The 6,000-nt window shown below is 29.7% G+C and overlaps 1 long non-coding RNA gene across 1 annotated transcript; it reads right to left on the reverse strand.

Moving 5' to 3' along the window:
* Positions 1-2,840: 2,840 nt before the first annotated feature.
* Positions 2,841-5,444, reverse strand: LOC107173766 (uncharacterized). Its single transcript, XR_001506378.2, has 3 exons — positions 5,195-5,444; positions 4,371-4,516; positions 2,841-3,503 (listed from the first exon to the last, which is right to left on the reverse strand). It is a non-coding gene; the product is annotated as an uncharacterized LOC107173766 (long non-coding RNA).
* Positions 5,445-6,000: the final 556 nt, after the last annotated feature.

A 6,000-nucleotide genomic window follows, 5' to 3' on the forward strand; every position in this document is an offset into this window, starting at 1 on the left:
GGGGGTAAATACAAAATCCCTTGATAAAATAAGAAAATCAGAATTTTTAGGGCTCAGTTGAGTAAAATGAGGTATCGCGCAATGAGAATTAGAATGTGTTATTACAATTAAGTATTTACCCGATATTATAAATTATGGTATACCTATATGAAATCATTTAAGCAATTTCTTCGTAAGTACGAGTATATCAATACCAATTGGCATAATTAATGTTATTAACTTTATAGGTCATGTTGGGCATAAAACAGTCATCTGTCCAGAAAAATAAAATATTAAAAAAGGAATACAACAATGGCGCCATTTGTGCAGTAAACTTAAAGCGACAAAACGTATGAACACAAAGTCAAGGAATTCGGAATAATGATTAGGTTAGGTTAGGTTAGGTGAGGTCATTAGCGTCGTGAAATTTTGGAGGCTTTGAAGCATATTGTACATATATTTGAAATATTTTTATCATCACCCCTAATAAGTAGAAGTTCTCGAAGGGTTTTCAAACATGTAGGCATGTAGCAATATTAGTTCAAATAATACTATACCCCACCTCCACTGGGTTAGGTTAGGTCCATTTTCTTTTTTTTCCTGGTTAGAACCGACAGCAGAGGAGGATCTGTTTGCACAATACTACTCCTCTGCTGCCATCGTTTATTGATGAATATAACGTTAAAACATATAATCACAATACTTAACATCAAATATATACATATTACAACATCTAATGCTACAACATAAATGTCCCATAGATAAATGATGACGATCTGGTTTATCGATCCTATTCTCGGCCCGGTGTCGCACACACCCGCAGGCCTGGCATCCCGTTCTGCTGTTTTGACGGAAGGAGCTCAGACGTTTAGAGCAGCTCTTGCTTCGGCCTCAGCTAGCTTCTCATCTTGCCCTTTGCAGCAGGTTAGGTCCCTTTAGGCTTTAATGCTCTAGATGTGCAATAACAAAGGATATTAAAAATTGTGCTCACATAATGATTTTGTTTTGGTTAAACGAAGGTCGGATATTTGTTTGCTTATATAAATGAGTGGAGGTGCAATTGGTTACAGATTATAATAGTAATATCAATAATAATAATAATTATTGTGATAACAATAATCTATTGTAATATGTATAGTGTATACTTAATATTAGTAGAAAAATTGCATAATATTATATGTACCTACTGGCCGTTCTACGTTACCATATTGGAAAAATATAAGCGCAATAATATTATTATTTTTGTTTTTCCTGTGGTTTTATTTCATGCTAATAATTTCCCCAGTAGTAAAAAAAAATGTTTACATTCGAGAGACATAGTACCTCATTGATATATGTAGGCACGGATCCATAGGATGTAGATCCAGGGGTGCAACCATATAAATATTATGAAATAAAAACAATCTATGCAGTTATTGCAGTACGAGTAATATGACATTTGATTTTATTTTTTTATGGGAAGGGGGTTAGTCCTCCACTTGATCCGTCATTGATATAAACAACACACTACATTCATTATTATTAAAAAAAAAATAAACCACAATGTACAATATAGGTACATAATTAATAATTAATAATACAAATATGCAACTAAAATTTTTTTTAGATAGCATTCAAAAATCTTGATTTATTAAATTTTAAGTTTTAACAATGTCTTTAAATTCATAATTTTATTAATGCGCCAACTTAAATCTTATACCTTATGCCAAATTATAACTTTTACATACTATCTTGTAGCATGTAATTACTAATTGTGTACCTATTAGGTACTTATAAATAAATTGTATAATACAATTTGTTGGTAACCGGATAACGCACTCGATGATTCATTCAATGTTAGTGCATTTTTTTTAGCTGGTTTAAATACTAGACGACCCAATTATTGTACAGTCAATAAAAAGTATATTGTGTTGAAGTGCATAATATATTTTATGTTAACCTTAAACGGGAAATCGGAAACTCACTATATATAATAATAAATAATAATATATAATAGAAGAAATGCGCAATTTGTGAGTGGAAGCCGGAAGTAGAGTGTGAAATTATTTAGATTATTTTTAAAATGCTGTATTACATTTGGTTAAGTATGTCAAAACAAGAATAGAAACGTATAAGGCAACTTTCCGACGGGTTTGTCCCACAAAACAAGCAACTTCAAACATTTTATCCATTGACACAAATATACAATCGCGGAAATCTACAATCGTGATTCGTGAGTAACTATAGGTAATATGCTATAGGTACTCACCTATAGCATATTAAAAAAAAAAAAAAATAACGAATCTACTTTAATAATAAAATAATAGTCACAATATATACTTATTATTTATTAAATTATTAATTAAAATTGAAAAAAAATAATACTGAAATAATTTATTCTATATTATTAATACAATAATAATAACGCATATATTATATATATTAAACAATATAGTATACTCACGATGCATATTATTATTACACATATATTTTTTTTTATTTTACAATTTGAAATACACAATCTATACAACATAGCACAATAAGTATATATGATATTATAATAGTAACATGAATATCTTAAATTGAAATCACCCTTTGGTGACACTTGGCTGGGAATTAACGCTGTTTAGAGTCTAGAACTTCGTTTTTTTTTAAAAATATTATTATATGAATTCAATTTTAAATTCGATACAACTGTTTAATTACTATAAAGTTAGTCGAATCGTAATGCATTTCAGCTCGTCGGTCATTTTCATGTTTATCATATTTACGAAATGTAGAAATTGTAATATTAAATAACAATTATATTATATTTATAAAATTATTAGAAATATATATTTATTAAAGAGGCTGTATAAATAAAATAAGAAAAACGCAGTGAGTTATATTCGGAACATCTAAGTTTATTAGTCAGTACTTAAGTCTAAACATATCTTATTTTTATAACTTCAAATAATACAAATTCTTAAAAATCATGACATACATATTATTGTTTATTAGACAATTTGATTTTTAATATTAATATTTTCTCATATTATGTATAACTGAATTAAACATGGAATGTGATTTTTTTTAAACATAGTTTACATAAAATATATATCTTACAGGTTGACGCTGATTTACAATATGATATGTTTAAGAGATGATGGTGATTATTACATTGTTTTTGTTGAACATAAATGATAATAATATATCAAAAGTAGATTTAAATAAATATAAAAAAAATTACAGACAAAATGTAACGAAAGAAAGTAATAGTAGAACAATGTAAGTAAGATTTCAATCAACCCCGTACGAAAGGCAAACTTATTTCAGGTACCGAGTAAAAAAATACAAAAAGTTAGTTTGTTTGCCTAACTGAAACGTAGTAGGGGTTGTTCTTGAAACTTCCACTTCAAACTACCAAGGGAAGAAAAGTACTTATATTTAATAATATACATTAGATTTATTAATATAATAAATCATGGTTATTTAGCAACTAGGTTTTGGAAACAATGGTTTCGGCCTGTTGATGGTAATGTCGGTCGAGGTCTTCATTTTAATTCCTGAAACATTTATAATCATAACATTAGACTATGAAAATAACTAATATTTTAGTTTTTTTTAAGAATGGTTATAACCACAGAAATATTTTTTTACGGTATAGTTAGCATTTTGTATACTTTAGGGAAATTATGAAAAAACTGTTACCCTCTAGATGCTTACTATGTTTTAAATAAAATAACTTATTCATTAATCTTGTCTTTAAAGGTTTACAGAAACTAACCGAATGTTAAACGTAAAGTCTCTTTGAGTTATCTATATATTTTGGAGTGTAAAAAATCATTTTTTGTTTTTACTGCAATTAATACTATGGGTTGGCTAGGTTAAGTGAATAATAAGGTTTTAATTCAATATAATTAATATTCAATAGCAAAAATATTAAATATGCACATAAAATCAATACTTAACGTAAAACAATTGTTATTATTACAATTATTTCTTTGAATTTCCTTATTTTTTTTTTATAAACATAATTCAATTGAGTTAAAGTCATATTAATTAGGAATTAATTTACATGTGCCTACTACACATAGTACTTACAACATATACTTATATAGAATTAAATATTAATAATTTATAAAAAATAATAATACTTCATCAGAAAAAAAAGAAAAATCTCGTATTTAAATCTGAGAATAGTAACGACTAATAAATACATTCCTTATACGATTTTATCGGTAATTATGGTATAAATTAATTTTAATTCAATCCAAACATTTTTTATAATATGGTGACATAGTAAATATTAATTGACCCTTGCATATCGCGTATATAATTAATACAATTAATTTATAGCACTAAAAACGTGTAAAACATGTTCAAAGTGGTTATTGTGTTTTAAACAAAATTTTTCAAACATTATGACTTACCGGTATAGTGGAAATTCGCGTTTTGAATGAGCAAGTCGATTTGATTTTGATAAGCGTTATCTCTTCAGTTTTGGACAGCCGTTATAGGTCTAGGTCGGCTGTTGGAACCGTCTAATCCAGGTTGACAGCTTCGGTGGCTCTCCGTTCTAAAAATTATAAAATAATAATATGATGTTAATATGACGCAAACAAAATACAATCGGAAATTTGTTTTTTATACATTAATGAATTCCTGCACCACAAGACGGACGGTCTTGTATAATATGCCTAATAATTAAAAGATAATAAAACGCACAAACAGCTTCACCATATTTATGTATTATATAGGTATACGTATATGGTCTAGATACTTAGAACAGCTGATTGCAATACTACATTAAACAAAGATGAAATATTTTAATAAAAGATGGGACAGAAAAAAAGTCGTCCGTTGATGAGCATTATGGTGTACAATATAGCTAATATGCGTGAAGCATATCATCTAAATGGTATATAATATACATTCTATAAATAAATTAGAATCGATCATTTATCGATTAATGCGCGATGATGATTTTATAATTGCTAAAACCTACACGACAAATACCAATATTTACATGTATATACATGTTCGTGGATATATTATTATATCGTTAATATGTTTTATTAATCGCTGGCAATGCGCGTGTTGTAAATTGTACCTATATTATATTCGTACGCGGACACATCCTACAATTTCCTAAATCGATTTCCAGATAATAATATATACGGTTGAAATTACATTAGAGAAATATAATAAAGCGATTAAAATGACAAATGTATATGTTATAATAATGATTGTTTACCGATCGATTTTAGAGCACAACGACACGCTATTTCCTATACTGCTGCACATGTTGTATAGAATTATTATAATATTAATATTATGTGAAATTATACGCAGTGATGAGCGTCTCGTGGGTATTGGCGGGAATAAGATGGCGCGGAGAAAATATTTTTAGAAAAAAAATTGCTTGAAAAATAATATTGAATCCCGGAACGTTCGATGGTCGGAACACGTGTGCGCCGACGGGTAGGTGTAGTTGAACTGAGCTCGCACTCACAGCGGAGTCATCATCATCACCGTTGTCGTCGTCGTCGTCGTCGCCGTAACCGTCACCGCCGCCGCCTTCACCAACGCCGCCGTCGTTTTTATCTTTCTTCGCGCGCGCGTCTGCCGCGAGATAAATGAGATCAGTCGGCCGGTCCGAATAAAATATAGTGCAGCTTACCTATATAATAATAATATGTATTACCGCGGGCACTCTACAGTCTATATATACAGAGCACGTCGTTATAAAATACGCGTTTTCGTGTGTGTGTTTTGAGATCACGTGCGCGATATATAATATACAGAGTGATTCGCACACCTGCTTTATTTGTAGGCGTAACATGGCCTTTAAGTAACAGACGGTGGGCGGTTGCCGGTTAGGGGCAGGAGGGGGGGTGGTATTGACGGGTGGTTCCACTGCTCAAGTGATGACGTTTTCTTGATCGAAAAAATTGGGTACGGTGACCTTCTAACGTTATAGCTAGGTATTTTTGAGTTAATATGGGTATTTTTAAAATTGTAAGTATGTATTTAGGTACTATATAATATTATGTATATAAA

Source organism: Diuraphis noxia, unplaced genomic scaffold (assembly GCF_037042655.1).
Source record: "Diuraphis noxia isolate RWA-SAM2 unplaced genomic scaffold, SU_Dnox_SAM2 contig0003, whole genome shotgun sequence".
NCBI lineage: Eukaryota > Metazoa > Arthropoda > Insecta > Hemiptera > Aphididae > Diuraphis > Diuraphis noxia.